At 48.2% G+C, this 12,409-nt stretch overlaps 2 protein-coding genes across 5 annotated transcripts in view; one reads left to right on the plus strand and one right to left on the minus strand.

The window, feature by feature from the left end:
• The window catches only part of Smr (nuclear receptor corepressor smrter), a 50,130-nt gene extending 39,988 nt beyond the window's left edge, over positions 1-10,142 (minus strand). The window contains exon 1 of one of the 4 annotated variants that reach the window (XM_086993226.1): positions 7,387-10,142. The gene's annotated coding sequence lies outside the window, so the exon portion shown is untranslated. Of the gene's footprint in view, positions 1-3,749; positions 3,885-4,007; positions 4,201-7,120; positions 7,259-7,386 lie in introns of those variants that run through there. The other 3 variants (XM_086993225.1, XM_086993223.1, XM_086993224.1) reach the window with 3 other exon arrangements.
• Positions 10,143-12,206: 2,064 nt separating this feature from the next.
• The window catches only part of LOC111252521 (polyamine-transporting ATPase 13A3-like), a 35,292-nt gene continuing 35,089 nt past the window's right edge, over positions 12,207-12,409 (plus strand). Inside the window, exon 1 of the mRNA XM_086993228.1 lies at positions 12,207-12,345. The gene's annotated coding sequence lies outside the window, so the exon portion shown is untranslated. The remainder of the gene's footprint in view (positions 12,346-12,409) is intronic.

The following is a 12,409-nucleotide window of genomic DNA, read 5'->3' on the forward strand; positions in this document are numbered from 1 at the left end:
TATATATATATATGCATATATACGAAAAGCAGACGAGAATGGCAAGGATGTATCGCTGCGTGACACTCAATGACCTAGCGTGACCTCGAAGACCGAGTCGACTCGATTACTTTCACCTCTCCCCGAAACGACTCTACAATTTGCTACAGTCGCCGCATTTAACCGTCCGTCGACAAAAAGATGACGTTATAATACCCTTAAAGGTTTGTTATCCCAGCCGTACTGTTACGACAATAACAGTAATAGTGGCTCTTGCTATATTTGCGCTATACTCACATATGCGCATATAGATATATATGCAATGTAAATGTAGCATCGTCAGCAAATAGGGTTAATCGTATGGGTAGTAGTCGTTGATGTTGCAAGATCTGACAGATAAAGCAGGAAATCGAAGTGGAGGCGCGCAGATAATAGAAAACCTATATAAATATAACATGCATTTTTATTATTATTCTGTTATAAAAACATGAGAACTCCCTTTGAAACACTCAAACTCTAAGTAGTTTGTCACATGGGTTCTTAAAGAAGTTCCAAACATCTATAAATTATAATAGGTCGTAGCACACGGTTTACTCGTAAAAATCTCTCGCAGGCAACGCTAAACGAAAATATATTTATAGATATGTAAGATAGATAACGCAAAGCGGAGAAAAATATCGCACTGCTATACTTCAGTAAACATCAACGAGTTTCTGAAGTGCACTGAAATCAGAGAAATTATTCATCCATTAATATTACCTATCAGGTAACAAAAATTAGCCATAGATATCCTCCAATGGAAGGCACTCCAAATGCAGTATAACAATCGAATGATGCATTACCGTCGATGACACAATGACGGCTAAGTGACTATCTCGCTAAGACTCACAAACGATCCCCTGAAGTTCTAAAAGCGTTCATAGGCAGACTAAAACTATTTGTAGTGGGGTCAAAGTATCTGAAGTGTCACTAAGGGACGCTCAATGAACACAATTCTTAGAGACATCTGCTGTCAAGTCTCAAGAAATCTCTTCGTATTTATGTTTTCATGTTTACGTCCGCTATTTAAGCCGTTGGGTATCACTTCACATTCTTCGAATCCATGGTATATTCGAACTGTCTATCTAACTCACACAGAAGACAGAAATCCCAGCATAGGATCTCGGACAATATACAAAAAACCTTATAACGATACGCCGTAGTAGGAAGCAATTTGCCTTAGAAAAGGAACGCAAGCATTGCGAGCTAAACACTGCGTAGACTGTAGTTTCCAATGATAATTCTATTCCAAAATAAACTCCTGCGTAGACTGTAGTTTCCAATGATAATTCTATTCCAAAATAAACTCCTACGTACAAATAATGTTATAGGAACAAATAAGAAAAACGAACATCGCACAATGCGGTGCATATCATACATTTCGCTGTTCTCTGGGTTCGTGTGCCTATAACCTTATTCCTGGGAGGGCCAGAGTGAGTAGTAGGAGGACTCTATATTGACCAATAATGGAGGGCCTTGCTTTTTCCACAGAAGATTGATTCAATATATTTACCATGGATAGAAGCATACGAAAGCAAGCATAACTGTAGTAGTGAAGCAGACCCTGGGCCGATCAAAAACCAACATTCGTCCTGTTTGCAGTTACAGATAGGCAACACGCTCTTTGACGATGGAACGTAGGCCGAACGGCGATAAGCAGAGAACACGGCAACGCTTTCATGTAACTACTTGCAGTTACAGCAAAAACTGCAACTTCCTTCCTTACCCTATGTCAACCACTCTATCCATCCAACTCCTGGCCCTTTTTTCCCATTAGGTCGGATATGTGTGCGTGTGTGATGACAATGTCGATAGCTCCCGGCAACCGGTTAGGCAGGCAAGACATCTCTAGACGGAATAGCTTGATGTTGTCATCTTCACAGCACAAGAAACACCGAAGAAGTTGTAGCAATCTGCTCCAGTCTAGATTTGGCCATTTTATCCCTTCACTCTTGTGGCCTTTATACACCCTACATATTTACCAATCATGAGCTGCCCCCCTCTCACTGGCCATTTTTTTTCTACAACTTAACTTTTTCGCTCAACAGTTGCAAAAGTTGCTATTATTGCTGCTAGTGCTCCTATTATATATATATATATATATATAATTCGGGGTGCAAATTGTTAACCAACAACAGAAAGGTAAATTAAATATTCAGTAGAGGACATTGATTTTACCAAGCGACATCGGCGATGCCTCCGCTACTAATAGTAACTCAAGTAGTTGTCACTGCTGCTATTATTATCATGACATGAACATCTCGTAGCTATTTCATACGAAAGACGCGCTCACAATATGGAAACAAGCACGCATTACTATATATATATATATATATATATATATATATAGGGAGAAGAAAGAAATAAGCGAAGTAAGGCACGAGAGCGTTTGCATCTTACGGCCGCACAGCACACATGTGTAGCATGCTCGTAGTGGAAACATGACCAGCGTCGCCACTCCTATTCATAAGCCGCATTGCACATATATTATACAAAATCGGTTGGTGCAAGCGTTTGTACACATGGCCTGACGAACATAAATTCATTGTTATTTCTTCTTTTTGTTGTGTTCGATATACGACGCGTACTATATACAAACATTAAAGCTTTGTTGCGTCTCTCTCTTTTCCCTTCCTCTAAAATCTTAGGCTTCCAACCGCCGTCGACCGAATCGCAACTGCAAACGCCTTAAAAAATACGTCTTATACAGAAGCTTACTCTAGCAGCTGTGTAAAGCACCTATTATTTGTAAATTTGCTCAGTTATATCCAACCTAATAGAATAGATGAGCCGGTCCCTAATATAGTTTAAAGTTCAGCGTACATATGATGCGTTACTAAATTAAAAAGAGAATCTGCCTGTCTGTTTTGGTGTAGTCTAAGCTAACTAGCAGCAATATGCAGCTACCTACGAAGTAAAATTCATTCGAACAAAAAGTCCCATCAAGATGATCGGTAAATCTATGCCAAGAGCCGCTGAAGGACATGACCTTGTCCACTATAACACACATATACACGCGCATGGACTAGGTAGATGCCATTCAGTGCTCTATTGTGTGAGAAGTAAGCAAGTCTCCGAAGAACAGCGAGTTCTTTGATACTCGCAAGGGCTGTAAGGCCCAATATCTGCTATACTACTCCAACCCAACGCCATTTGGGCTAGGCTGAAGACTCTTGGAGCCTGTACGACACGGTAATGCCAACATAAAGTTTCAACAATTAATTAGGCCTGCTCCTGTTTCATCTAAAGAGAGAAGCAAAAGATTCCGAAAGGTGACTCAACAATTCTAATCGGTTATATCAATTGTGCCGTTTGCGATAACGAAGAAGGATCATGTCACACACGGATATGTTTTGTTAAGCAGCTATATTTCAAATATAGTGTATATATTTGTTCGCATAAAAAGCACGGTAAGTTAAGACACAACGCTTCCAGACTGACGTGGAGTCTGATATTTAATCTAATTAAACTCAGAATTGAGGTCTAGGTGTCTTCGCCGCAATAAAAGCGCGCTTCACAAACAAATCTTGGCTAAACAAATCACTATCCTTGTTCCAACGGTGATGAAAACAAAGATATATTGCTAAAATGAAAACATAGTTCGTCACGAATTGTTGTAGAAGAAAGAAGAATTATTTCTGAAATCTTTAACTGTTATCGTTGTGACACCAGACAAAATATTTGATAACATTACGTTATATAATCTTTTTAGATAAGGACTCTGTAAATACCAGATTTATTTTTTGGTCGGCTGCTGCAGTAGCGGACAAAGTCTGTGTTGTAGAGTATCCAGTATCAAGGAAGTGGCTTACTACTAAGGCCTCCCAAACGATTGACGGGCTGCTTACCACAACATCGGGATAAAGGTACAAAGTTCTAATACTTAAGCACTCTCGATGCAATAATCTCTTGTCTCGGACACTTTATACTTTAAACAAACAATTCGTTATGAATCATTTGGGACAGAAAAAAGCCTCTGTCGCAATTACCATAGTCGTAGCTAATTGGAGACTCGCGAATTCGGGGAGCTTCGTTCGCTTTTCGCGTTTTTATGCCCGTAAAAACTTCAGAAAATTCCATTATAATTCGGTACGGTAATGGTTATACAATTGCATAGCGGGCGACCGCTCTGTGCGTCCAAGTCGTGGCGCGACAGTCACTCGATGATGCTGTCGCCATATGATCATAACCGTTGACCAAGCTAGCAATTATGTTGCCCCATCGAACGCTTCTTGCATGATAGTCGTCGCCCTCGTCGCCGAGGATGCCGCCTCTCTTTTAGACTCCTAGGACACTTTGCGTCACCGAGAAAGTAGGGCGGCAAAATTTGCGTCGAGGCAATGCCGCGCGTGTTTTCGTCCTGGCTTTGTACTCTCTGCTTTACATTTCTGCTCACCTTACAGCAGAACATGCAGATAGTCCGGAGCGGATCGATGATGATTTTCGCAGGCGCTAGCCATGGCTGATGTTTCTTATATCGCTTACTATCGCCGCAGTATCGAATAATTGTTTCAAGTTTTAACGACTGTCTATTGCATTACAAACTGCCTCAATAGATACGGTTTTATCCCGGTCTATTCGGCTACAACGTTCGCTTGACGATTTTGTCGGCGTCCGTCTGCTGCTTTTGTGCTGCGGCTGCTCGAAGTCTTTTCTGGTTTTGCATCTCGTCTCGTTTGTTCCCGTCGCTCTATTCGCTCATCGCAGTTGCGTCTTTGTCAGTCCGTCCCTCTTATTTACAGCAGTGGCATCGTTCAGCGTAGCGCTGAAAGCTGCCGCCGCCGCCTCAACCGCCACGTTCATCTCCCGTCTCGTCATCGCTGGCGTCATCATCATTGTGGTCCTTGTTGCCACGCCACGCATCCCCAACAACAACAACAACAGCAGCAATGGCGGTCGACTGACGGGTAGCGAGCGAAGCAATAGCTAGCGGCTGTTGTAGCTAGTAACGAGAAAAACGTTCGTAACGACCGCGGCGACAGAAGCGAAGCGCAAGCCCGAAAACACGATAACAGAGAACGTTCGCCTCCTCGTGGTCACTATTACGACGATAGTTACCAGCAACGATTGTGACGACGATGACACCCATTTATATACATACATATGTGTGTATATCTGAAATAGTGGCGCCAATATACATCGGCCGTTTGTTGTTGTTGCACGTTTGCCGTGGCAGCGACGGCGGTGCTGTGGTTCCAGGCAGCAGGAAATTTCTTGCAGCAGCACCGTAGCGATGATGATGATGGTTTTTGTTGCTGCCATTGCTGAGGTCGTGTGCTGGCTCTTGTTTCGCTGGCGCTCTTCGCACGGTTCCATCTCTCTGAGCTGGGACTACTGCCGCTGCGGCTGTACGCTTGTGTTGCTGTTACCCTCCGCCGCTGCTGACTGGCTGGCCTAGCTTTAGCTACGCGACTAACCCGCCCGCTGCCGCCGTTGCCGTGCAGCGTTCGCTTGCTCGCTGCTGTGGCTGTTCGTCGACCGGTCGAGTGGTATCGCCCGGGGACGACCGTTTCCTGGCGAGACCACCAAACGTTTAGCAGAGGGACGAACGCGGCTCGGTAATCAGCTCGGCTGGCGGACTTACTCATAGCTAGCCAGCAAAGGCAGACAGACGAGCGAGCTTGGTTATAGCTAACGCAAGCGGGCGGGCGGGCAGGCGAGCGAGCGCTGGTCGCCTGCTACGTTCGTCGGCTCGGTCGGTCGGGGCTATGGATTTGAATCCATCCCCCGACCCGTTGCTGCAAGGAGACCAGCATCACGAACTCCAACACCGTCGACGCGGACGACGACGCTGACGCACGGAGGTGACGCTTGTGCTACCGACCGCCATCCTCGTGATCATTCGTGGAGCACAGGCAACTTCGCGATACCATTTGGCACCACAGTCCGATCCTGCCCAGTTAGCACCACCCCTCCACCAGCGTGAGTCTGAGACCACAGCCAGGACAGACAACAGTCAAAGAAAAGGCAGCAAGCAAGGAAAAGGCCTCCGTCGAGGCCGACAAGCTAGTAGACAGGTCCGCCTAAATAAACCACCCGACTGAGCCAGATCCTATATGTATGCGCATCAACGGATGTCCAGCAATTGTTCCGAAACGATGCATACACATCAGCAATGTAATGTAGCAGAGCGGCTGCTGTCGTCGATCGCTGCGCGACGCGTAAGGGAGGTGGGCATTGGCATTGCCGGACGCTCCACTCGCAGCGTCAGCGGCCAGAATCTGAATCTATTTCTATGCATTCTGGTGACCTGGTCGAACGCTGCCACCGCCGTCGCGACCATTAGTAACAGTAGCATCAATAACTGCCTACAACCGCAATGGCGATAACAACGAGACCGAATATTTGCCAAAACATTAACTGAATCAATGAATTAGCACATACACAGAATCACATCCAACTCGGTATCCTGAAACAATAGGATTAGAGGTCTCTGCGAAAAAATTCGCGGTGACCACGCTACGTGTTCTAACAATCGCACAACGTCTGCTACAATCAGCAATCTGTACAGCGCTTTGGGCGACGCCGGCGCGGAGTTGAGCTCAATTTTCGTTTGATTGAATGGAGCGTAGATACATAGCGGATATGTTTCCGTTATGAAGGCCATAAACGTGAGTAGAACGCTTCACCGAGGGCTAGTGCAAGACCAAACCTTGCTGATACAGAAAGCAGACAAACGCGTAAGTCGTTCAGGCCGTAGTAGAACCACTCGATTTGACCACAATGCACTTGTTTGTCTGGCTAGAGAAGAAAGGAGATATCCATGAGAGGATGTCGGCAGGACAATGGATTGGAAGCCCTTGCCCTCTGCATCATCGAATGCAACGTTTCATTTAGAACTCCAAAGGGTTCCACAGTTACATACGTAGCTGTACAAATGCATTTTTTCCATTGTATTCAGGTAGCTCCTGCCTGGCCTGCTCGGCCCAACACTATTCCACCGTAATATGTGAACAAGGCCCTCTGGACATCGTGTCTCAGATGACCCACCCGGAAGGAGATAATCCGTGCAATGACGACGGTGACGGATCGATAACAAAAGATTCGAAAGCATATAGCTCCACCTCTACTTTATCGCGAACACACGCATGCACCAACTTACTTATTGATCCTCTCTCACGCGTCCGTTCCTTCACGCACTCAGACTTCACAAAGTAACAATGTACAGCAAATACATAGTTCCTCGTGCTGGATGAGCTGATAGAGCTGGAGGTCACTGTGACTATGATGGTCGCAGTGATGGTATTGATGCTGCGTGTGTACACGCACACAAATAGACCTGACTACCTAAAAACAGATTATGACGGTGGAGATTGTGACAACAGATTGTTAATACATTGTCCGCCCATTCGCCCATTTTTCACCTACCTTTAGCTCACGCCTTCTCATACCGCAACAGACGACAGTCGCTGCTGCTGCTGCTGCTGCGGTCGTCCTCGTCGTTGCAATGCTGATACGACGTCCGGCCGGCCCGCCGGCCGGTCGTCCTCCTCGTTGGCGTTCCCGAGACGAGCAGCCGCAGCCGAGGCAGCCGCTAAGATGATGCCACTGCAAAGCTCTGTGATACTATGGGCTCGCTTCAATGTACGACTGTGCAGTTGATCGGTGCTGTCGCTTGTTGTCGTCGCTGCTGCTGGGGTCGCGGCCGTACTATACTGCTACTTCCACCGCACAGTTTTCCAGCGTCGGCCACTGCAGTTGACACAGCACGTAACTAACAGTGTGACCAAACCGCGACGGGGACGGCAGTTATCGAGTTGTTTAAAACTGCGCGCGCGATAGCTATTCCGCAAAGTGCCCCCGCCCCCGTCGTCGAATGTTGTTATTTCTCTCCCTCTTTCCCGGCCGTTGTTACTGCTGCTTCAGGTGGAGAATTAAACCGAAGTGGGGAAGTAATGAATAATCAGGGGGGTACAGTAACGGCGGAAGCGCCACGAGGTGCGACAAGTGTCCTCTGTTACGGGCAGCAGGTGCAGCGGGCAGACAGATTAGTAAGTAGAGAAAGCTTCTGCAGCTGCCCACTGCAGTAATCGTTGCCGATCGGAACAAATCTCCTTCGGCTATTGTTGTCGCCGTCGTTGTTGGCAGGAGCTGGTGCTTTTCGTATGTCGCTCGCGGACACCCGCTGCAACGACTGCGGCCGTTACCGTAGCTGTATACCGCCGCTATCAGCTACTTTATTCACTGCCGCTGCTGTGGCCAGAGTGGTCGTAATTGCAGCCTACGGCGTCACGACAATTGTGGGGTGCTGCTGTTGTCGCCCGTATCGGACCCAGACAGTGGCACTCGTCCGTGTTGTTACTGATTATAGACGACGACGACTGTACTTGCTGCTGCCGCCGTTGTTGCTGTCCGGCTGCCGCAGAACGGTACACTCCACTGCATTCAGTATTGTTTTGATTGTGATGATGACGATGGTAATGATGACGATGAAGCGTTCTCGTGAGGGCCATCGGTCGGTCAGTTGGTCTATTTTTGAATGGCGACTACGACATGACTCTGCTGTTGCTGCTGTTCACGACGTCGCGGAACGATGCCGTATAATGCAAGATAAAAAAAACATCAGCAATTATAGCAACAAGCAAAGATCCATTGTCGCCTTCGCCACTTCACCCCGAGCAGCGACACATCTACACACGCACTTATGATGATTATGCTGCGGCTGATGATTATGACGATGCTTATTATTATTATTATTATTATTATTACCTTATTTACTAAAATATTCACTCAATACACACGTCATGGCATATACACCCATGGACGACGCACGCACACTCATCTGGCACAATGACGAAACAGTCGAACGGATGAGGGGGGAAACGACAACGAGAAGCTGAAGAATTTCAACCGCGACGATGATTCGTCTGTACACTCATCGCCAAATATCGTGAATGCACTGGAGGACAGAAAAAGGACGAGGCGGCGGCAGCAGCAGCGGCGGCGGCGGCGGCGGCGACGGTCAAATCGATGATGGAAATAATGAAACTAATAACAATAGCGACGATCCCTCCTAAGGACGGTTCGTGTTCTTTTTACTAACATTGGCATCGATAATGTAATAGCATCTCACAATCACTTCCTGTTGCGTGATGATTTGTTCTGTCACTGTCTTGCTGTATCCTGGTTTAGTCACAGCGTCCTTAATTAAGAAAACACCTCAACGACGTAACCAGCAGAGCTGCGGCTGCTGACGGCACTTAATATCTCTCGGGCACCGTAGATCGCGGTCACAGTAGTAACAATCGTAATATAGTAAATTGTAGTGCTAATATTATAGCATATTCTAAATATTAATCCTTGCCAGGCGTTACCGATACACTCCACATCTATTCCTGCGTAAAATCGAACCGAACTGTAACAGCACCGCCTCGATTTTGTTAGCTGAATCCTATCTGCGTCTGTAGTTATGGCCTTCCATGCCGTACTGGTCACTGGTCTTCACAACAATATCGTTTTATTTATCGTTAGATTGCTCTTTTATCCTATCGATTTGTCCGCTGGCTGATCCGTTGGTCACCGTAAAAAAGCCGTTATATCCCTGCATGCCGTACCATACGGAAAAACTTGTTTCGTCTATTATTTTGCTGTGTTTTCTCTTCACTTGCCTCCCTCTCTCTGTTTCTCTCGCTGCTTTCCTCTCTCTGATTTTTTCCCGTTTTTTGGTCGTGGCTTGACTCGTTGTCGTCGTATCTGTGGTATGGTCGTAGCAGTAGAAGTAGTTGTAGTTGCCTGAAAGCTGTGCTAGTTATGCTGCATAAATCACAATTGTAAAGGACAGAGAGCGGGGGGCAGCGGTCGTATATCCTAGCTCCTATTGCTGCTGCTGCTGTTATCGTCGTGAATTTTTGCCGTGGTTTTTCCTCCTGTTCGTTCTCTATTTTGCCCCTGACAGGCTACCGCCGATGGGGATTGGCCACCATAAACCAACTAACCAACCTACTAATAGTTGTACAGGGCTAAACCAACGAATTAACGTACGAACGACGCACAACTACGACGACGACGACGACGACAAACTGTTGTTTTTCACAAGCTCACACAACACAGACTCATTCACAGCTCACACACGACTACAACTGCTGCTGCTGCTGCTGCTGCTGTTCTGTAGCTGCAGCTCAACGCAGCCAACCAGCCAGCAGCTCTCTTACCCGACGACGAACGCGGCGGCCGTAGCAGCGGTCGCAGTCGAGCTCTCTCACAGTTTCTACTTACTTACTACTACTACTGCTGCTGCTGCTGCTGCTGCTGCTGCTGCTTCTGCTGCTGCTGCTGCTGCTGCTGCTGCCGCTGCCACTATTACTACGAACACCAACAGCACCACCACGACGACGACGATGACGGCGACGGCGACGACGACGGCGACGGCGACGGCGACAACGACGACGACGACGACGACGACGACGACGACGACGACGACGACGACGACGACGACCACCACCACCACCACCACCACGATGACGACGGCATACAACAACTGGCTCCTGTTGACGATGATGTTGCAGCGGCCGCGGCGGCGGCGGCGGCGGCGGCGGCGGCGGCGGCGGCTGCGGCTGCGGCTGCTGCTGCTGCTTTGCTTGCCCTCACAATCGTCGTCGTCGTCGTCGTTGAGTAGGGTCGACGACAATCAGAGCGCACGGCCGTAGAGTAGTGGTAATGGTGATGGTAGTGACGACGGGGCGATAACGGCGACAGCGAGCCAGCACCAGTCAGTCAGTCAACCAGCCACCCAGCAGCAGCAACAAACGGACAGCACTACCACACGAATACAACAGGCGGACAGATACCAACGGGGAAGGAGAGCAACTAAGTGAGAGGAGAAAGCCCGCGAACGAACAGGCCAGTCCTCGGCTCAGTGAGGCACGCAGGCACAAAGACAGGCAGGAATACCAGCATCAGCAGCCAGCCAGCAGCTAGACTGCTATCTGCATGTGTGTGTAGCTGGCATGAGAGCTGTAGCGCAAAGGGCTTCTTCTAGTGCTCCAGCTACAACTACTAGTGGGGCTCCTGCTGCGACTGCTACAGCAGAAGGGAGCAGCAAAGAGCTAGGCTCACTAAGGCAATTGTAATCGTGTAGTGTTGTAATAGTCTGGCAGGGAGGCAAACAGGCAGAGCCAGCCGAAGCCAGGCCAACAATAAAACGGAGCAGACACAGTTTCTTTCTCCGCTCACCCCTGCAACGGCAGAAACAGCGAGTTCAGGCTGCTGCTACTGCTGCTGCTACTGGAGAATCTAACGACGAAAACAGACGCCAGAGGGAGCTCCCATCGATGAGAGTTCGCTGTGCCGCCGCCGTCGCCGTCGTCGTCGTCGTCGTCGCAACGCGAAAACCGCTCCGCTCAACGATAGCTGAGCTATTGACTACCCGTTGCTATGGTAACGCCATGCTGAGCTGGAACGGGAAAGATCGGTGTCGGTCGGTCGGTCGGTCGGTCGGTGGCTCGGTCGGTGGCTCGCTTGTTCGTTCGGCGGCTACCGATGCTAATAGTGGAGATGGCGCGCAAAAGGAAAAGACAACCACACATTTGCCAGATAGACGCTATGAGTCGCAGCAGCAACAGCAGCATACCCTCTATTCACAATAGGCACAACAAACAGCAACGCCGTCTCAGCTGCAGCCGCTGTCGATGCCAACTCCACAACACCACGATGATGGGTTGAATGGCGCCAGTAGCAGCGGCAGTAATAGCAACCGCAGCGCCACGAGGCCCACGGCCGAAACGCAGAATATCGTAGACGAACGAATGGATTGCTCGAAGTTTAATGGCGACTCTACCCGGGCCATGATGCCGCCAGGCGGCCACTCTATTCTAGGGGTGTTTGTGCTGGGGATGCTGAGTTGTCTCCGACGAACGCTTGTGTGTGTGTGTATACGATAGCAGTAACCCTCCGCTGCGTGTCGATGCAGTGCCGTGTGGCGTCGTCGTTGCTGGCTCACGCCGACCGCCATAACCACATCGTCAATATTTCGTTGTGAGCATCTGCGGAGAGAAACTAAGCCGGTTGCCAACGAGCCGCCAGCAAATGAACGAGCGGAGGGAGGGCGCAAACAGTAAGTCGTCAGTTGGACGCGAGAGGCCGTCTAGAGCGTATCGAAGAGTGCTATTTTGCCTAAAAGTTGCTTCGCTCGGATTTCGGTGCTGGTTGGTTTTGTCTGTTCTATGATGACGATACCATCCGATAGTTGGATGTCCAACGGCGATCGACATCACTTGAATCCCTGGGAATCCAATAGTTCAATCCATAGTGCTTATTTGAAAACAAATTTCTGCTCTAGGTTATTATAGGATTTGAGCCGTCGACTTCGACCGTGTTTCGTTTATTTATGTGAGTTTATCAATCCGCTGAGTTAGTAATTGAGTTCGTAACTATATTAGCATTCAATTCTCGA

The sequence above is a fragment of the Varroa destructor genome, unplaced genomic scaffold (assembly GCF_002443255.2).
Source record: "Varroa destructor unplaced genomic scaffold, Vdes_3.0 BEIS01000006.1, whole genome shotgun sequence".
Lineage (NCBI taxonomy): Eukaryota > Metazoa > Arthropoda > Arachnida > Mesostigmata > Varroidae > Varroa > Varroa destructor.